The sequence below is a fragment of the Triticum aestivum genome, chromosome 6D (assembly GCF_018294505.1).
Source record: "Triticum aestivum cultivar Chinese Spring chromosome 6D, IWGSC CS RefSeq v2.1, whole genome shotgun sequence".
Taxonomy (NCBI): domain Eukaryota; kingdom Viridiplantae; phylum Streptophyta; class Magnoliopsida; order Poales; family Poaceae; genus Triticum; species Triticum aestivum.
The window spans coordinates 271,317,247-271,339,224 of NC_057811.1; positions in this window are offsets into that span (position 1 = coordinate 271,317,247).

Sequence of the window (21,978 nt, forward strand, 5' to 3'; positions counted from 1 at the left end):
GCCTCCGAGCACCTCGGCCCTCCCCTGCACGCCTGCCGACGCGCCTCGACGTCCGCAGCACGCTACATCCCTGTCCCCCTCCTTCGTGTCCCTCCTGCTGCCCCCTCCGCATGCGCGCCGGCCGCCCGTGAGCTCCAATGAGCACGCTCACACGCGCGATGCCCTGACGCTCCCCGCTCCTTCTCTCCCTTCCTCTGGGCGTAGACCACCCCTACAAACACCTCGGACACGCCCACGTGAGCCCCCGTGACATACAGCGACGACAACAACCTCGCCGGTGCATGGGTCCACGGCAAGCCCTGGCCCGGCTATATAAGACCTCCCCGAGCCCTCCTCTCCTCACCACTCGACCTTTCCAACTCCAAAACACCCCCTGAACCACCCACTCCTCTCCAGGAGCACCCGAGCTCGAGATCGAGCTCGAGCTCCGCCGCTTCGGCTCGCAGGAGTTCGCGAGGTACATGCCTCCCCCGCTCCTCCTCTGCCTCGATCTGGAACCCCCGAACACCCCTGATTGTTTTCCCCCTGTTTCCCCTCTCTGTAGCTGCCAGAAACAACCAGAACCGTCGCCACCCGAAGCTCCTCCGCCGCGTGACCTCGTCGACGGCGAACCAGGCCACCCCGGCGATCGCAACCACCTCCACCCGAACGGCGACTCAATGCTCAGTCCAGCCGTGCCCTCGCCCAACCTCGCCGTGCCCTGCATCAGCGCCGGTGAGCTCGCCGGCCGTCTGGACTTGGGGTTAGGGATGACAGGCGGGCCCCGCCTGTCAGCCTCTCTTCTCCATCGCCCCTCTCTCTCTCGCTGATGCCTGGACCCCGCCTGTCAGGTTTAAACCTGGAGCATGCGCGTGCACCAGTGCGCTGGGCCAACTCTCTGGCTGGCCTGTTGCGCTGCGGCTGTTCTGGCCCAGCAGGCACAGTGCCCCTTCTCCTTTTTCTTTTCTGTCAAACTTGCATTAATTCCACAGGATTAAATATTAATCCAAATGCAATAATTCCAGTTCCTAAGATCTTGTAACAATCCCACCTATTTAATGGTATAGCTTTCATTCATGTCCAACCAACTTTTATGTACTGTTATATTCAAATTCAAATTTGAATATATTTAAACCACTCTGAAAATCCATTTCTTCTATTCTGCTACTCCAAATCCAAAACTAGGAATTTTCCCCTTCTTAGTTTTCACCCTAGTATTTAAAAAAATTGAGTTGACTTTTTCTGAGCACTTTGGTTTTTCTGATTTATTATTGCCTTATTTTTCTCGTTATTATTATGCGACGATAGATTGCGTTGCTGACGAAGGAGTTGGACCAGAAGACTTTGAAGACCCATAAGACTTTGCTGAGCCAGGCAAGCAGCCCTTTGACCATGTCTATGAAACCCTTTTTGTGCATGCCATAGAGCACTTTTATTGCTTGCATCAGAGACATGACGATGAGGTGACCACATGGGGTGGTTTGCCACCGTTACTTCCTCGTTGGTACTTGCATGGTGCATGACCCTACCTCCTTATGAGGGTTATGCCGGTGGGAGTAGGTAGGATGCTAGAGTAGTTGCTACGCAAAAGGGACGGGAATATGCATGGTGATGGAGACAAAGTGTGTTCAAAAGACTTTTCCGAAAACCCCGTCGGTGCCACGTATGCCCAAGGGAGGTAATGAGATGGGTAACCACTTGATGACGAAGTGGTGTACCAAGGCAAGTGTGTGTGTTGTTTTCAAAAATGGATTAGATTTAAGATTTGTCGACTGTCCCAACCTTACATGCGCAACCACTCTACACTTATATAGGAAAGGGCATTATTGATTACCTAGGCCGATACTAGCTTGGAGCCCGCATTACTAGTGACGGGAGAGTCGTTGTTGCGCTCTCTTGGGACGGGGTTGTGCCAGGTAGGGCGGCCATGACTGTTTTTACAGGGCACCGGACACACCGTTGGTACCCCGTGCTTGTGGTATGTGCTGAATATGGGAGCGAGGCTCCAAAATTTTATGATGTGAAATATTGGGCACGGGGGTTACTACCAATCAAGTGTACTCTATGTTAGTGTTGACTAGGGAAAGATAGTGATCGGGTGCTTACCCCGGGTACTTGAGGTACCGCGGGTCGTGGATGACAGGGAAGTTCCCCGGATCTTGTGGGTAAAGTGCGCAACCTCTGCAGAGTGTAAAACTATTCGAATAGCCGTGTCCATGGTCAAGGACAGTTGGGCGGTGCTGCTTAAACTACGTCCAGAGTTTTACAAACCGTGTGTGTGTGTTGATGAAACTATTTGGGTTAAGTCAGATGACTTGACACCATGATCAAGTTGGATTGGTGTCCAACTCTGCTTATGTTGATATCTGTAACTTGTTCATACAGATATCTGTACTCCCATGATGCATACTTTACTTGTTGATAGATCATGTCGTTGCACTCAAAACTAGCTTTCTGCAAACTACCTACTTAGTGCTATATCATTGCATTATTGTGCCCTGTTCTAATCATGGGTTGCTTGCGAGTACATTCAAAGTACTCATTGGCTTGCCACTGGTTATTTAATTGGCCAGGCATGGAAGAACAGGAGTTCGAAGAAGAGTTCTTTGGTGACGAACACGCGAACTAGGACGTTTCTCAGTCAGAATGCCTGTAGGGTTAAGGCAGATGGCATGGGTTCTACTTATCGACGAAGATTTCCGCTGCTTAAGTTTATTTGGTATTTAGCCCTTGTGGCTTTATCTATGTAAGACTTGACCATAATGGTCATAATTTGTGTAAGACAGTATGTATGGATGTAAGACTCTTGTTATTCAGCTTCTGTGTGTTCAGTGAGCATTGATCTCTGGGATCACTGTACACGTGCATTCAATGATCACAACTTATGAGTCGGGGTCCCCAGAGAGCTGGTATCAGAGCCATCCTGACTGTAGGAAGCCTTAGCTAGCATGGTCGTTAGTTAGGTTAAAACTATTTCCGAAACTATTACTAACTTTGAAAAACTATCAACCCTTCTCTTCCCTTCAGAGTTTTTCAAAAACTAAGATATATTTTCCTTATTGATCTCTTACCCTTCAAACTTTTGCAAATGGTCGCTAGTACCTTTAAGACCCTATCCACAGGATTCCCTGTAATCCTCGTGGGTAACCGAGAAGGAAGACGTCTTGCCAGACATTCACCCACGCCTTCTAAACATGAGCTTGGCAACACCACGACAAGATGGAAAATACCTTCTCAATGATTGAGGAAACCAAGACTCGGAAGATGGTGACACCTTTGAATTTGCCCCAAGATGATGCGACCTTAGCCTATGATGATTAGGGCATAGGAAATGCAAGATCATGATATACATCGCTAATACAGCAACCATATCCTTATCGTTGTTGCATCGGCAACCACTGGTGGATGAGAACCTAGCCATTTGGTCCGCCTCACTATAGTGAGCAGGAAAACGGTTCTCCTCATCCCCTGCTCTTGGTGTCGATGATGTCATCAACGTAACCGACATGTTGGACCTCTACTATGCCTTGTTAATGTCATTGCATAAAGGATTACCTACTTGGTACCATCGACGCCTTAGAAGACAAAAAGGGATCGTCATGATTAAGAAGACAACAGAAGACCGAGTCAATGCCTGCTACGAGAAGCCACCTTCACCCCATCACTTCAACATGCGAGAAATTGTTGAAGAATCTTCAGGCTCAACCCGGATTGTTTCATCGAAGAACTACAAGAGACGTAGCAACACCTGAGGAAAACCCAGAAGACTGCACGAGGCACGAAGTAAAGCATGACTACTTAGTCCGAGAACCCATAGGGTAGGACGAGTCGTGTACCCCCATATGCGTAGTCGAGTCCGTGTGATGGTTCGAATGGAACCATGTTCTGTGTTGCTTGTTTTTATTTTTTGTTTTGATATAAGTCGCACTTTTTCCCTAGGCAGCATGTACACGACTATATCACCTATCTTATCTTAATGAGTGTGTGTGGCCTTCACGGCACTTGTTTGCTTGCACTTGCACTATAGAACCCCCTTTAGGCATCCCACATCCTCTATGCTACTTTTCCCTCTCATCTCTCTCCTCAACTGAAGGCCAGCAAGACAAGATACACCAAGGATTCTACCTCGGCGACCAACAAGCACTGAAGAATTTTTCTACAGCCTCCTCGACCAAGTGGAAGCCCATAGAGCTGTGTTTACACCTCAAGAATAGAATCCTATCCCTAGAACCTACAAGACTTCACGAGATACCCCAGCTCGAAACCTTAACCATGAGCTTAACCTACGGAATCACAAGAGAACAAGTTAAGCTGCAGTAAGCCTTGCTTATCACTGGGTTCATTATGGAACTAATGGGCATAGTGAACGAGCACATTATCATCCTAAGATAGCACCAGAACTGACGATGCCATAGCGAAGACCAATTTGAGGATATAGGAATAGGGGACACATGACTTGATGAGTTTATATCAGTGACCTTGAGGAACTATCTGAGACTCTTCGGTGGATTATAAGGCTTTCATGTTGAACTTGGTGGGATCATGCTAATAGAGTAGTGTAGCTTTCATTACCCCTGAGTAAATTGGATTTAGTAGGACAATTATGATCGCAAACTGAGATTCTTGGAGGTGCAAGGATTTGACTTGATCAGATGATATTGATAGGAGACAGTTGATATTACATAAATAACTTGAGGGAAACATGTAGGAATTCTCGTTGGACACGAGATTTGGATTTAAATAGGTGATCCTAGTGGAGTATAGGTGGTGAGTAAGTCTACATGTTCGGAGTAAATTGGATTTAGACTGATGATCCTGATCATGATACCATGTTCCTCGGTGGACGATAAACTAGGAGATTTGATTAATTGTCAGAGTTGAGTTACGGTTCTATATAAGCTTGACCTTGGAGTTTACTTGACCATGAAAATGGAAATTGGTGGATTGACTATAGTAAGGTAGCCCTTTCCAGTATTTGTGGATTATAGGATATTAGAAGATCTTGTGGAACACCATAGAGATTGGATTTGTAGAACTACTGGATCATGTAGTGATTGGTGTAGTTAATGGGTTGTTGGAGTTGATTCATAGGAAGGAAACAAGATCTTGGAGTGGCTTACGACGTGTTTCCTTAGGATAGAGATGCTTTATCTTAGACCTTGGAAGAATAGGCTGAGCACTTGGATTGTCACGTTCAAGCTTAGCAGCTTGTATGTTCTACCCATGGATTTTTAGGGGTAGACATACATATGAGTTTGGGGATTGTAGACATATATGATTTTGTTTGACCTCCTCTTGAGAGTCATGAGGATATGAATCACATGAGTGATGATTGGAGTTGACCTATACGAAATGATGTTATTGGTGATATGATGTGATTTGTTTAAAGGACTAGATAGAACAATTGGCATCTCAAGAACTATGCTTCAAATAAGATAATAAAAGATCACCTGCACACTAGGATCCTTGAAAGCCTTAAGCCCTACCAAGACACAACCCGGTTGGATCATGACCTTGGGGTCTTGAATCTAGATCGAGAACACCTTGGCCCACACTCCACCGTTACCACCACCAATGCCCCAGCCTACCTTATGTACCCCATGAATAGAAACTTCATCGAGTACTTGGTCACGTTGGTTGTCACTTTTATTTGGTGACCTACTCGTCTAACTGAAGATGGAAGAAGAATCGTTCAGCTAGTTAGGAAACATTTGAAGACTGCAATGCCAAGGAAGAAGAACTATGCCAACCACCATCGTCAAGGAGTGAACTTTCTCGTCGAAGACCAGGTGTATCTGCAAGCCACTTCTCTCAAATGAACCAAGCATTTCCATGTCAAAGGGAAGCTTACACGAAGATTTATCGCCCCTCTCCAAGATCACTGCAAGAAGAAGAATAGACGGCTACCATCTAGAGTTACCACCCGAGTCACCCACTGTGCAAATATTTTTCCACATGACACCACTCCGAAAATGTTTCCAACTTCCTAACTAGTCCGGTTTGTACAAGGACATCGATCACCGAGCCATCGACCTCTAGCCCAATATGACCTACGCGAGAGACCCCAATTGCAATCTGGATCAAGCAGAATGTCATACACGAAGCCACGCCCTCAAGCACTCCAAGGATTCAATGGAGCACCACATGGAAGCAGAAGCAGTATGAGGACGTGAAGACTGCCCCACATCAAAGTTTCGTATTCCTTTCCGCGCCTAGTTTGGGAATCTCGGGGACGAGATTCTTGTAAGGGGGTAGGTCTGTCACACCCTGATTTTTCATGCCACAACACTTAAGCTAATAAATCAGGATAAAGTGTGGTTTGACAAAAAACTTTTGCATTATTTGGCTTTTATTTGGAGTTGGTTTTCTCTCTGTGTTTTTCAAGTGCTCTTGAAAGTCAACACAACTCCACCTTCTATACCTCATCTCCTTGCCCAAAGCTTCTGCCCAATGATCATGCCATGTGTATAGAGAAATATAGTATTTTCTTACAAAAATAATTTGGCCAAAAAGTATTTTCTCAAATTAGTTTTCCAAAAACCCCTGAATTGAGGTTTGCACTGCAAGTACTTGAGTTGGGGTGTGAAAAATCTTTCAAAAGGTATATTTGAATCCTATTAGATATAGGACTCCCATAAACCACAAAAATATAATTTTAAAAGTTATTTTACTATTTTATTTAAAAGCTTTTTCTTAAGGCCAGAAATGGTCTTGAAAAGGGAAAAATTATTTTATTGTTTCAAAAACATTTGACAAAAATCAGGGAAACTCAGTGGACATATATTTTCCATATAAAAGAGTTTCAACACATGGTCATGTTCAGAATATTGGGCAAAACCCTCCAAAACCATTTCTGTACATTTCAAGTATTTGAGATATTTCTATAAGAAATATTTTCAAATAAATTCAAGAAAATTCTAGCAAGTCACATATACATAATATGATGACATTGCAAAGTTTCAGATCAATCCAAACTGTTTTGGTTCACAAAGTGCCCCAAAACCATCTCTATCCAGATTCAAATTTGAACAACTTTGTACTACCAACTTTCTCTCCTTGACCCCAACTTTGGTGAGCATGTTCACATGACCAAATGAGGCCACTGTTAGAAATATGCCCTAGAGGCAATAATAAATTGGTTATTATTATATTTCCTTGTTCATGATAATCGTTTATTATCCATGCTAAAATTGTATTGATAGGAAACTCAGATACATGTGTGGATACATAGACAACACCATGTCCCTAGTAAGCCTCTAGTTGACTAGCTCGTTGATTAATAGATGGTTACGGTTTCCTGACCATGGACATTGGATGTCGTTGATAACGGGATCACATCATTAGGAGAATGATGTGATGGACAAGACCCAATCCTAAGCCTAGCACAAGATCGTGTAGTTCGTTTGCTAAGAGCTTTTCTAATGTCAAGTATCATTTCCTTAGACCACGAGATTGTGCAACTCCCGGATACCGTAGGAATTCTTTGGGTGTACCAAACGTCACAACGTAACTGGGTGGCTATAAAGGTGCACTACAGGTATCTCCGAAAGTGTTTGCTGGGTTGGCACGAATCGAGACTGGGATTTGTCACTCCGTGTAAACGGAGAGGTATCTCTGAGCCCACTCGATAGGACATCATCATAATGTGCACAATGTGACCAAGGAGTTGATCACGGGATGATGTGTTACGGAACGAGTAAAGAGACTTGCCGGTAACGAGATTGAACAAGGTATCGGGATACCGACGATCAAATCTCGGGCAAGTACTATACCGGTAGACAAAGGGAATTGTATACGGGATTGATTGAATCCTTGACATCGTGGTTCATCCGATGAGATCATCGTGGAACATGTGGGAGCCAACATGGGTATGCAGATCCCGCTGTTGGTTATTGGCCGGAGAACGTCTCGGTCATGTCTGCATGGTTCCCGAACCCGTAGGGTCTACACACTTAAGGTTCGATGACGCTAGGGTTATAGGGAATAGATATACGTGGTTACCGAATGTTGTTCGGAGTCCCGGATGAGATCCCGGACATCACGAGGAGTTCCGGAATGGTCCGGAGGTAAAGATTTATATATGGGAAGTCCTGTTTTGGTCACCGGAAAAGTTTCGGGTGCTATCGGTAACGTACCGGGACCACCGGGAGGGTCCCGGGGGTCCACCGGCCCTAGAGGGCTGCGTGGGCCAAGTGTGGGAGGGGACCAGCCCCAGGTGAGCTGGTGCGCCCCCCCACCAGGGCCCAAGGCGAAGAGAGAAGGGAAAAGGGGAAACCCTAGGCTCAGATGGGCCTAAGGCCCATCTAGTGGTACGCCCCCCTCTCTCCCCCCTTGGCCGCCCCTCCAAGTCCCATCTAGGGCTGGCCGCCACCCCTATTGGTGGAAACCTAGGTGGGGGCGCAGCCCCTCCCTTTCCCCTATATATAGTGGGGGTTTGGGGCTGCCATAGACACGAGAACATCTCCCTCATGGCGCAGCCCTACCCCTCTCCCTCCTCGTCTCTTGCGGTGCTTGGCGAAGCCCTGCTGGAGTGCCATGCTCCTCCACCACCACCACGCCATTGTGCTGCTGCTGGACGGAGTCTTCCTCAACCTCTCCCTCTCTCCTTGCTGGATCAAGGCGTGGGAGACGTCACCGGGCTGCACGTGTGTTGAACGCGGAGGCGCCGTGGTTCGGCGCTTAGATCGGAATCAACCGCGATCTGAATCGCTACGAGTACGACTCCTTCATCCGTGTTCTTGCAACGCTTCCGCATCGCGATCTTCAAGGGTATGAAGATGCATTCCCCTTCCCCTCGGTGCTAGATTACTCCATAGATTGATCTTGGTGATGCATAGAAAATTTTGAATTTCTGCTACGTTCCCCTACAGTGGCATCATGAGCTAGGTCTATGCGTAGTTTCTATGCACGAGTAGAACACAAAGTAGTTGTGGGCGTCGATTTTGTCAATTTACTTGCCGTTACTAGTCTTATCTTGTTTCGGCGGCATCGTGGGATGAAGCGGCCCGGACCGACCTTACACGTACTCTTACGTGAGACAGGTTCCACCGACTGACATGCACTAGTTGCATAAGGTGGCTAGTGGGTGTCTGTCTCTCCCACTTTAGTCGGATCAGATTCGATGAAAAGGGTCCTTATGAAGGGTAAATAGAAATTGGCATATCACGTTGTGGCTTTTGCGTAGGTAAGAAACGTTCTTGCTAGAAACCCATAGCAGCCACATAAAACATGCAACAACAATTAGAGGGCGTCTAACTTGTTTTTGCAGGGTATGCTATGTGATGTGATATGGCCAAAAGGATGTGATGAATGATATATGTGATGTATGAGATTGATCATGTTCTTGTAATAGGAATCACGACTTGCATGTCGATGAGTATGACAATCGGCAGGAGCCATAGGAGTTGTCTTAATTTATTGTATGACCTGCGTGTCAATGAAAACGCCATGTAATTACTTTACTTTATTGCTAACCGTTAGCCATAGTAGTAGAAGTAATAGTTGGCGAGACAACTGCATGAAGACACGATGATGGAGATCATGATGATGGAGATCATGGTGTCATGCCGGTGACGAAGATAATCATGCCGCGCCTCAAAGATGGAGATCAAAGGCGCAAGATGATATTGGCCATATCATGTCACTTTATGATTTGCATGTGATGTTTGTCATGTTTACATCTTATTTGCTTAGAACGACGGTAGCATAAATAAGATGATCCCTCACTAAAATTTCAAGAGACGTGTTCCCCCTAACTGTGCACCGTTGCGAAGGTTCGTTGTTTTGAAGCACCACGTGATGATCGGGTGTGATAGATTCTAATGTTCGCATACAACGGGTGTTGACGAGCCTAGCATGTACAGACATGGCCTCGGAACACATGCGAAACACTTAGGTTGACTTGACGAGCCTAGCATGTACAGACATGGCCTCGGAACACAAGAGATCGAAAGGTTGAACATGAGTCGTATAGTAGATGCGATCAACATGGAGATGTTCACCGATGATGACTAGTCCGTCTCACGTGATGATCGGACACGGCCTAGTTTGACTCGGATCATGTATCACTTAGGTGACTAGAGGGATGTCTATCTGAGTGGGAGTTCATTAAATAATCATATGGACTTAATTATCATGAACATAGTCAAAAGGTCTTTGCAAATTATGTCATAGCCTAGTTCTACTATTTAAGATATGTTCCTAGAGAAAATTTAGTTGAAAGTTGATAGTAGCAATTATGCGGACTGGGTCCGTAAACTGAGGATTGTCCTCATTGCTGCACAGAAGGCTTATGTCCTTAATGCACCGCTCGGTGTGCTGAACCTTAGCGTCATCTGTAGATGTTGCGAAACATCTGGCATACACGTTTTGATGACTACGTGATAGTTCAGTGCGTAATGCTAACGGTTTAGAATTGTGGCACCAAAGATGTTTTGAAACGTCACAGAACATATGAGATGTTCTGAAGACTGAAATTGGGATTTCAGACTAGTGCCCACGTCAAGAGGTATGAGACCCCTGACAAGTTTCTTAAGCCTGCAAACTAAGGGAGAAAAGCTCAATCGTTGAGCATGTGCTCAGATTGTCTGAGTACCACAATCGCTTGAATCGAGTGTGAGTTAATCTTCCAGATGAGATAGTGATGGTTCTTCACAGTCACTATCACCAAGCTATTAGAGCTTCGTGATGAACTATAACATATCAGGGATAGATATGATGATCCTTGAGCTATTCGCGATGTTTGACACCGTGAAAGTAGAAATCAAATAGGAGCATCAATTGTTGATGGTTAGTAAAACCACTAGCTTCAAGAAGGGCAAGGGCAAAAGGGATACTTCATGAAACAGCAAATCATTTGCTGCTCTAGTGAATAATCCCAAGGTTGAACCCAAACCCGAGACTAAGTGCTTCTGTAATGAGGGGAACGGTCACTGAAGCAGAACTACCCTAGATACTTGGTAGATGAGAAGGCATGCAAGGTCGACAGAAGTATATTGGATATACATTATATGAATGTGTACTTTACTAGTACTCCTAGCAGCACCAGGGTATTAGATACCGGTTCGGTTGCTAAGTGTTAGTAACTCGAAATAAAAGCTGCGGAATAAACGGAGACTAGCTAAAGGTGAGATGACGATATGTGTTGGAAGTGTTTCCAAGGTTGATGTGATAAAGCATCGCATGCTCCCTCTACCATCGAGATTGGTGTTAAACCTAAATAATTGTTATTTGGTGTTTGTGTTGAGCATAAACATGATTGGATTATGTTTATCGCAATACGGTTATTCATTTAAGGAGAATAATGGTTACTCTGTTTATTTAAATAATACCTTCAATGGTCTTGCACCTAAAATGAATCTCGATCGCAGTGATACACATGTTCGTGCCAAAAGATATAAAATAGCAATGATAGTACCACATACTTGTGGCACTGCCATTTGAGTCATATTGGTATAGAACGCATGAAGAAGCTCCATGTAGATGGATCTTTGGACTCACTCATTTTTGAAAAGATTGAGACATGCGAACCATGTCTATTGCTATATATGCATGAAGAAACTCCATGCAGATGGATCGTTTGGACTCACTTGATTTTGAATCACTTGAGACATGCAAATCATACCACATGGGCAAGATGACTGAAAGGCCTCGTTTTCAGTAAGATGGAACAAGAGAGCAACTTGTTGGAAGTAATACATTTCATGTGTGCAGTCCAATGAGTGCTGAGGCACGCAGTGGATATCGATATGTTCTTACTTCACCGATGATTTGAGTAGATGCTGAGAATATTTACTTGATGAAACACAAGTCTGAATTATTGAAAGGTTCAAGTAATTTCAGAGTGAAGTTGAAAGATCGTCATGACAAGAGGATAAAATGTCTATGATATGATCATAGAGATATCTGAGTTACGAGTTTGGCACACAATTAAGACATTGTGGAAAGTGTTTCACAATTAATACCGCCTAGAACACCACAATGTGATGGTGTGTCCGAACATCATAACTGCACCCTATTGGATATGGTGCATACCATGATGTCTCTGATCGAATTACCACTATCGTTTATGGGTTAGGCATTAGAGACAACCGCTTTCACTTTAAATAGGGCACCACGCAATTCCGTTGAGACGACACCATTTAGAGAAACCTAAGTTGTCGTTTCTTAAAAGTTTGGGGCTGTGATGCTTATGTGAAAAGTTTCAGACTGATAAGCTCGAACCCAAAGCGGATAAATGCATCTTCATAGAATACCCAAAACAGTTGGGTATACCTCCTGTTTCAGATCTGGAAGTAAATAGGTCCTTTCTCGAGAAAAAGTTTCTCTCGAAAGAATTGAGTGGGAGGATGGTGGAGACTTGATGAGGTTATTGAACCATGACTTCAACTAGTGTGTAGCAGGGCACAGGAAGTTGTTCCTGTGGCACCTACACCAATTGAAGTGGAAGCTTATGATAGTGATCATGAAACTTCGGATCAAGTCACTACCAAACCTCGTAGGTCGATAAGGATGCGTACTACTTCAGAGTGGTACGTAATCCTGTCTTGGAAGTCATGTTGCTAGACAACAATGAACCTATGAGCTATGGAGAAGCGATGGTGGGCCCGGATTCCGACGAATGGCTCGAGGCCATAAAATCCGAGAGAGGATCCATGTATAAAACAAGGTATAGACTTTGGAAGAACTACTTGATGGTCGTAAGGCTGTTGGGTGCAGATGGATTTTAAAAGGAAGACAGACAATAATGGTAAGTGTCACCATTAAGAAAGCTCGACTTGTCATTAAGATGTTTTCCGACAAGTTCAAGGAGTTGACTAGGATGAGATTTTTCTCACTCGTAGCGATGCTAAGAGTCTGTTGGAATTGTATTAGCAGTTACTGCATTATTTATGAAATCTTGCAGATAGGATGTCAAAACATTGTTTCCTCGACGATTTTCTAGAGGAAAGGTTGTATGTGATACAACCAGAAGGTTTTGTCAATCCTGAAAGATGCTAACAAGTATGCAATGCTCCAGCAATCCTTCTAAGGACCGGAGTAAGCATCTCGGAGTTGGAATGTACGCTTTGATGAGATGATCAAAGATTTTGGGTTTATACAGAGTTTATGAGAAACTTGTATTTCCAAAGAAGTGAGTGGGAGCTCTATAGAATTTCTGATGAGTATATGTTATTGACATATTGTTGATCAGAGATGATGTAGAATTTCTGGAAAGCATACAGGGTTATTTGAAAAGTGTTTTTCAATGGAAAACCTGGATTAAGCTACTTGAACATTAAGCATCAAGATCTATAAGGATAGATAAAAAAACGCTTAATAGTACTTTCAAATGAATACATACCGTGGCAAGTTTTTGAAGGAGTTCAAAATAGATCAGCAAAGAAGGAGTTCTTTGCTGTGTTACAAGGTGTGAGTATTGAGTAAGACTCAAGACCTGACCACAGCAGAAGAGAGAGAAAGGACGAAGGTCGTCCCCTATGCTTTAGACGTAGGCTCTACAGTATGCTATGCTGTGTACCGCACATGAAGTGTGCCTTGCCATGAGTTAGTCAAGGGGTACAATAGTGATCCGGGAATGGATCACATGACAGCGGTCGAACTTATCCTTAGTATCTAGTGGACTAAGGAATTTTCTCGATTATGGAGGTGGAAAAGGAGTTCATCGTAAAGGGTTACGTCGATGCAAAATTTGACACTAATCCGGATGACTCTGAATAGTAAAATGGATTCGTATAGTAGAGCAGTTATTTGGAATAGCTCCAAGTAGCGCGTGGTAGCTGCATCTACAAGATGACATAGATATTCGTAAAGCACACACGGATCTGAAAGGTTCAGACCCGTTGACTAATAACCAATCTCACAAGCGAGATATGAACAAACCCCATGGGTGTTGGAATCATTACAATCACATGGTGATGTGAACTAGATTATTGACTCTAGTAAACTCTTGGGTATTAATCACATGGCGATGTGAACTAGATTATTGACTCTAGTGCAAGTGGGAGACTGTTAGAAATATGCCCTAGAGGCAATAATAAATTGGTTATTATTATATTTCCTTGTTCATGATAATCGTTTATTATCCATGCTAAAATTGTATTGATGGGAAACTCAGATACATGTGTGGATACATAGACAACACCATGTCCCTAGTAAGCCTCTAGTTGACTAGCTCATTGATCAATAGATGGTTACGGTTTCCTGACCATGGACATTGGATATCGTTGATAACGGGATCACATCATTAGGAGAATGATGTGATGGACAAGACCCAATCCTAAGCCTAGCACAAGATCGTGTAGTTCGTTTGCTAAGAGCTTTTCTCATGTCAAGTATCATTTCCTTAGACCATGCGATTGTGCAACTCCCGGATACCGTAGGAATGCTTTGGGTATACCAAATGTCACAACGTAACTGGGTGGCTATAAAGGTGCACTACAGGTATCTCCGAAAGTGTCTGTTGGGTTGGCACGAATCGAGACTGGGATTTGTCACTCCGTGTAAACGGAGAGGTATCTCTGGGCTCACTCAGTAGGACATCATCATAATGTGCACAATGTGACCAAGGAGTTGATCACGGGATGATGTGTTACGGAACGAGTAAAGAGACTTGCCGGTAACGAGATTGAACAAGGTATCGGGATACCGACGATCGAATCTCGGGCAAGTACTATACCGGTAGACAAAGGGAATTGTATACGGGATTGATTGAATCCTTGACATCGTGGTTCATCCGATGAGATCATCGTGGAACATGTGGGAGCCAACATGGGTATCCAGATCCCGCTGTTGGTTATTGGCCGGAGAACGTCTCGGTCATGTCTGCATGGTTCCCGAACCCGTAGGGTCTACACACTTAAGGTTCGATGACGCTTGGGTTATAGGGAATAGATATACGTGGTTACCGAATGTTGTTCAGAGTCCCGGATGAGATCTCGGACATCACGAGGAGTTCCGAAATGGTCCGGAGGTAAAGATTTATATATGGGAAGTCCTGTTTTGGTCACCGGAAAAGTTTCGGGTGCTATCGGTAACGTACCGGGACCACCGGGAGGGTCCCGGGGGTCCACCAGGTGGGGCCACCGGCCCCAGAGGGCTGCGCGGGCCAAGTGTGGGAGGGGACCAGCCCCAGGTGAGCTGGTGCGCCCCCACCTGAAGGAAATATGCCCTAGAGGCAATAATAAAGTATTAGTTATTTCCTTATATCATGATAAATGTTTATTATTCATGCTAGAATTGTATTAACCGGAAACATAATACATGTGTGAACACATAGACAAACAGTGTGTCACTAGTATGCCTCTACTTGACTAGCTCGTTAATCAAAGATGGTTATGTTTCCTAGCCATAAACATGAGTTGTCATTTGATTAACGGAATCACCTCATTAGGAGAATGACGTGATTGACTTGACCCATTCAGTTAGCTTAGCACCCGATCGTTTAGTATGTTGCTATTGCTTTCTTCATGACTTATACATGTTCCTATGACTATGAGATTATGCAACTCCCGTTTACCAGAGGAACACTTTGTGTGCTACCAAATATCACAACGTAAATGGGTGATTATAAAGGTGCTCTACAGGTGTCTCCAAAGGTACTTGTTGGGTTGGCGTATTTCGAGATTAGGATTTGTCACTCCGATTGTCGGAGAGGTATCTCTGGGCCCACTCGATAATGCACATCACTATAAGCCTTGCAAGCATTGTGACTAATGAGTTAGTTGCGGGATGATGTATTACGGAACGAGTAAAGAGACTTGCCAGTAACGAGATTGAACTAGGTATCGAGATACCGACGATCGAATCTCAGGCAAGTAACATACCGATGACAAAGGGAACAACGTATGTTGTTATGCGGTTTGACCGATAAAGATCTTCATAGAATATGTGGGAACCAATATGAGCATCCAGGTTCCGCTATTGGTTATTGACCGGAGAGGTATCTTGGTCATGTCTACATAGTTCTCGAACCCGTAGGGTCCGCACGCTTAACGTTATGATGACAGTTATATTATGAGTTTGTATGTTTTGATGTACCGAAGGTTGTTTGGAGTCCCGGATGTGATCACGGACATGACGAGGAGTCTAGAAATGGTCGAGACATAAAGATTGATATATTGGACGACTATATTCGGACACCGGAAGTGTTCCGGAGAAGTTTCGGATAAAACCGGAGTGCCGGAGGGGTTACCGGAACCCCCCGGGGAAGTATTGGGCCTTAGTGGGCCTTGAGGGGAGAGAGAGGGCAGCAGCCAGGAGGTGGCACGCCCCCTCCCATGAGGAGTCCTAATTGGACTAGGGGAGGGGGGCGCAGCCCCTCTTTCCCTCTCCCTCTCCCTCTCTTTCCGTCCCCCCTCTCTTCCTAGTTGGACTAGGAAAGGGGAGTCCTACTCCTACTAGGAGGAGGACTCCCCCCTCTCCTTGGCGCGCCCAAGGCAGCCGGCCTCCCCCTTGCTCCTTTATATACGGGGGCAGGGGGGCACCTATACACACAATTGGATATACGATATTTTAGCCGTGTGCGGTGCCCCCCCCCACCATATTACACCTCGATAATATCGTTTCGGAGCTTAGGCGAAGCCCTGCGTCGGTAGAACATCATCATCGTCACCACGCCGTCGTGTTGACGAAACTCTCCCTCAACACTCGGCTGGATCGGAGTTCGAGGGACGTCATCGAGCTGAACGTGTGCTGAACTCGGAGGTACCGTGCGTTCGGTACTTGATCGGTCGGATCGTGAAGACGTACGACTACATCAACCACGTTGTGATAAACGCTTCCGCTTTCGGTCTACAAGCGTACGTGGACAACACTCTCCCCTCTCGTTGCAATGCATCACCATGATCTTGCGCGTGCATAGGATTTTTTTGAAATTACTACGTTCCCCAACAGTGGCATCCGAGCCAGGTTTTATGCGTTGATGCTATGCACGAGTAGAACACAAGTGAGTTGTGGGCGATATAAGTCATACTGCTTACGAGCATGTCATACTTTGGTTCAGCGGTATTGTGATATGAAGCGGCCCAGACCGACCTTACGCGTACGCTTACGCGAGACTGGTTTCACCGTTGGGAGCACTCGTTGCTTAAAGGTGACTGGCGGGTGTCTGTCTCTCTCACTTTAGTTGAACCGAGTGTGGCTACGCCCGATCCTTGTGAAGGTTAAAACAGCACCAACTTGACAAACTATCGTTGTGGTTTTGATGCGTAGGTAAGAACGGTTCTTGCTAAGCCCGTAGCAGCCACGTAAAAGTTGCAACAACAAAGTAGAGGACGTCTAACTTGTTTTTGCAGGGCATGTTGTGATGTGATATGGTCAAGACATGATGCTATATTTTATTGTATGAGATGATCATGTTTTGTAACCGAGTTATCGGCAACTGGCAGGAGCCATATGGTTGTCGCCTTATTGTATGCAATGCAATCGCCATGTAATTGTTTTACTTTATCACTAAGCGGTAGCGATAGTCGTAAAAGCAATAAGTTGGCGAAACGACAACGATACTACGATGGAGATCAAGGTGTCGCGCCGGTGACAATGGTGATCATGACGGTGCTTCGGAGATGGAGATCACGAGACGGTGCTTCGGAGATCACAAGCACAAGATGATGATGGCCATATCATATCACTTATATTGATTGCATGTGATGTTAATATTTTATGCATCTTATCTTGCTTTGATTGACGGTAGCATTATAAGATGATCTCTCACTAAAATTTCAAGATAAAAGTGTTCTCTCTGAGTATGCACCGTTGCGAAAGTTCTTCGTGCTGAGACACCACGTGATGATCGGGTGTGATAGGCTCTACGTTCAAATACAACGGGTGCAAAACAGTTGCACACGCGGAATACTCAGGTTAAACTTGACGAGCCTAGCATATGCAGATAAGGCCTCGGAACACGGAGACCGAAAGGTCGAGCGTGAATCATATAGTAGATATGATCAACATAGTGATGTTCACCATTGAAACTACTCCATCTCACGTGATGATCGGACATGGTTTAGTTGATTTGGATCACGTAATCACTTAGATGATTAGAGGGATGTGTATCTAAGTGGGAGTTCTTAAGTAATTGAACTTAAACTTATCATGAACTTAGTACCTGATAGTATCTTGCTTGTCTATGTTAATTGTAGATAAATGGCCCATGCTGTTGTTCCGTTGAATTTTAATGCGTTCCTTGAGAAAGCTAAGTTGAAAGATGATGGTAGCAATTACACGGACTGGGTCCGTAACTTGAGGATTATCCTCATTGCTGCACAGAAGAATTACGTCCTAGAAGCACCGCTAGGTGCCAGGCCTCCTGCAAGAGCAACGCCAGAAGTTATGAACGTCTGGCAGAGCAAAGCCGATGACTACTCAATAGTTCAGTGTGCCATGCTTTACGGCTTAGAACCGGGTCTTCAACGACGTTTTGAACGTCATGGAGCATATGAGATGTTCCAGGAGTTGAAGTTAATATTTCAAGCAAATGCCCGGATTGAGAGATATGAAGTCTCCAATAAGTTCTACAACTGCAAGATGGAAGAGAATAGTTCTGTCAGTGAACATATACTCAAAATGTCTGGGTATAATAATCACTTGATTCAACTGGGAGTTAATCTTCCGGATGATAGCGTCATTGACAGAATTCTTCAATCACTGCCACCAAGCTACAAGAGCTTCGTGATGAACCATAACATGCAAGGGATGAATAAGACAATTCCCGAGCTCTTCGCAATGCTAAAGGTAGTGGAGGTAGAAATCAAAAAGGAGCATCAAGTGTTGATGGTCAGTAAAACCACTAGTTTCAAGAAAAAGGGCAAAGGGAAGAAGAAGGGGAACTTCAAGAAGAACAGCAAGCAAGTTGCTGTTCAGGAGAAGAAATCCAAGTCTGGACCTAAGCCTGAAACTGAGTGCTTCTATTGTAAGCAGACTGGTCACTGGAAGCGGAACTGCCCCAAGTATTTGGCGGAAAATAAGGATGGCAAGGTTAACAAAGGTATATGTGATATACATGTTATTGATTTGTACCTTACTAATACTCGCAGTAGCACCTGGGTATTTGATACTGGTTCTGTTGCTAATATTTGCAACTCGAAACAGGGGCTACGGATTAAGCGAAGATTGGCTAAGGACGAGGTGACGATGCGTGTGGGAAATGGTTCCAAAGTCGATGTGATCGCCGTCGGCACGCTACCTCTACATCTACCTTGGGATTAGTTTTAGACCTAAATAATTGTTATTTGGTGCCAGCGTTGAGCATGAACATTATATCTGGATCTTGTTTAATGTGGGACTGTTATTCATTTAAATCAGAGAATAATGGTTGTTCTATTTATATGAATAATATCTTTTATGGTCATGCACCCTTGAAGAGTGGTCTATTTTTAATGAATCTCGATAGTAGTGATACACATATTCATAATGTCGAAGCCAAAAGATGCAGAGTTGATAATGACAGTGCAACTTATTTGTGGCACTACCGTTTGGGTCATATCGGTGTAAAGCGCATGAAGAAACTCCATACTGATGGACTTTTGGAATCACTTGATTATGAATCACTTGGTACTTGCGAACCATGCCTCATGGGCAAGATGACTAAAACACCGTTCTCCGGAACTATGGAGAGAGCAACAGATTTATTGGAAATCATACATACAGATGTATGTGGTCCGATGAATATTGAGGCTCGTGGCGGATATTGTTATTTTCTCACCTTCACAGATGATTTGAGCAGATATGGGTATATCTACTTAATGAAACATAAGTCTGAAACATTTGAAAAGTTCAAAGAATTTCAGAGTGAAGTTGAAAATCATCGTAATAAGAAAATAAAGTTTCTACGATCAGATCGTGGAGGAGAATATTTGAGTTACGAGTTTGGCCTACATTTGAAACAATGCGGAATAGTTTCGCAACTCACGCCACCCGGAACACCACAGCGTAATGGTGTGTCCGAACGTCGTAATCGTACTTCATTAGATATGCTGCGATCTATGATGTCTCTTACTGATTTACCGCTATCATTTTGGGGTTATGCTTTAGAGACGGCTGCATTCACTCTAAATAGGACACCATCGAAATCCGTTGAGACGACGCCTTATGAACTGTGGTTTGGCAAGAAACCAAAGTTGTCATATCTTAAAGTTTGGGGTTGCGATGCTTATGTGAAGAAACTTCAACCTGATAAGCTCGAACCTAAATCGGAGAAATGTGTCTTCATAGGATACCCAAAGGAGACTGTTGGGTACACCTTCTATCACAGATCCAAAGGCAAGATATTCGTTGCTAAGAATGGATCCTTTCTAGAGAAGGAGTTTCTCTCGAAAGAAGTGAGTGGGAGGAAAGTAGAACTTGATGAGGTAACTGTACCTGCTCCCTTATTGGAAAGTAGATCATCACAGAAATCAGTTTCTGCGACACCTACACCAATTAGTGAGGAAGTTAATGATAATGATCATGAAACTTCAGATCAAGTTATTACTGAACCTCGTAGGTCAACTAGATCTAGATCCGCACCAGAGTGGTACGGTAATCCTGTTCTGGAGGTTATCTTACTATACTATGATGAACCTACGAACTATGAAGAAGCGATGGTGAGCCCAGATTCCGCAAAATGGCTTGAAGCCATGAAATCCGAGATGGGATCCATGTATGAGAACAAAGTATGGACTTTGGTTGACTTGCCCGATGGTCGGCAAGCCATTGAAAATAAATGGATCTTCAAGAAGAAGACCGACGCTGATGGTAATGTTACTGTCTATAAAGCTCGACTTTTTGCGAAAGGTTTTCGACAAGTTGAAGGGATTGACTACGATGAGACCTTTTCACCCGTAGCGATGCTTAAGTCTGTCCGAATCATGTTAGCAATTGCCGCATTTTATGATTATGAAATTTGGCAAATGGATGTCAAAACTGCATTCCTGAATGGATTTCTGGAAGAAGAGTTGTATATGATGCAACCGGAAGGTTTTATCGATCCAAAGGGAGCTAACAAAGTGTGCAAGCTCCAGCGATCCATTTATGGACTGGTGCAAGCCTCTCGGAGTTGGAATAAACGCTTTGATAGTGTGATCAAAGCATTTGGTTTTATACAGACTTTTGGAGAAGCCTGTATTTACAAGAAAGTGAGTGGGAGCTCAGTAGCATTTCTGATATTATATGTGGATGACATATTGCTGATTGGAAATGATATATAATTTCTGGATAGCATAAAGGGATACTTGAATAAGAGTTTTTCAATGAAAGACCTCGGTGAAGCTGCATATATATTAGGCATTAAGATCTATAGAGATAGATCAAGACGCTTAATAGGACTTTCACAAAGCACATACCTTGACAAAGTTTTGAAGAAGTTTAAAATGGATCAAGCAAAGAAAGGGTTCTTGCCTGTACTACAAGGTGTGAGATTGAGTAAGACTCAATGCCCGACCACTGCAGAAGATAGAGAGAAGATGAAAGATCTTCCCTATGCTTCGGCCATAGGCTCTATCATGTATGCAATGCTGTGTACCAGACCTGATGTGTGCCTTGCTATAAGTTTAGCAGGGAGGTACCAAAGTAATCCAGGAGTGGATCACTGGACAGCGGTCAAGAACATCCTGAAATACCTGAAAAGGACTAAGGATATGTTTCTCGTTTATGGAGGTGACAAAGAGCTCATCGTAAGTGGTTACGTTGATGCAAGCTTTGATACTGATCCGGACGATTCTAAATCGCAAACCGGATACGTATTTACATTGAACGGTGGAGCTGTCAGTTGGTGCAGTTCTAAGCAAAGTGTCGTGGTAGGATCTACGTGTGAAGCGGAGTACATAGCTGCTTCGGAAGCAGCAAATGAAGGAGTCTGGATGAAGGGTTCATATCCGATCTAGGTGTCATACCTAGTGCATCGGGACCAATGAAAATCTTTTGTGACAATACTGGTGCAATTGCCTTAGCAAAGGAATCCAGATTTTACAAGAGAACCAAGCACATCAAAAGACGCTTCAATTCCATCCGGGATTTAGTCCA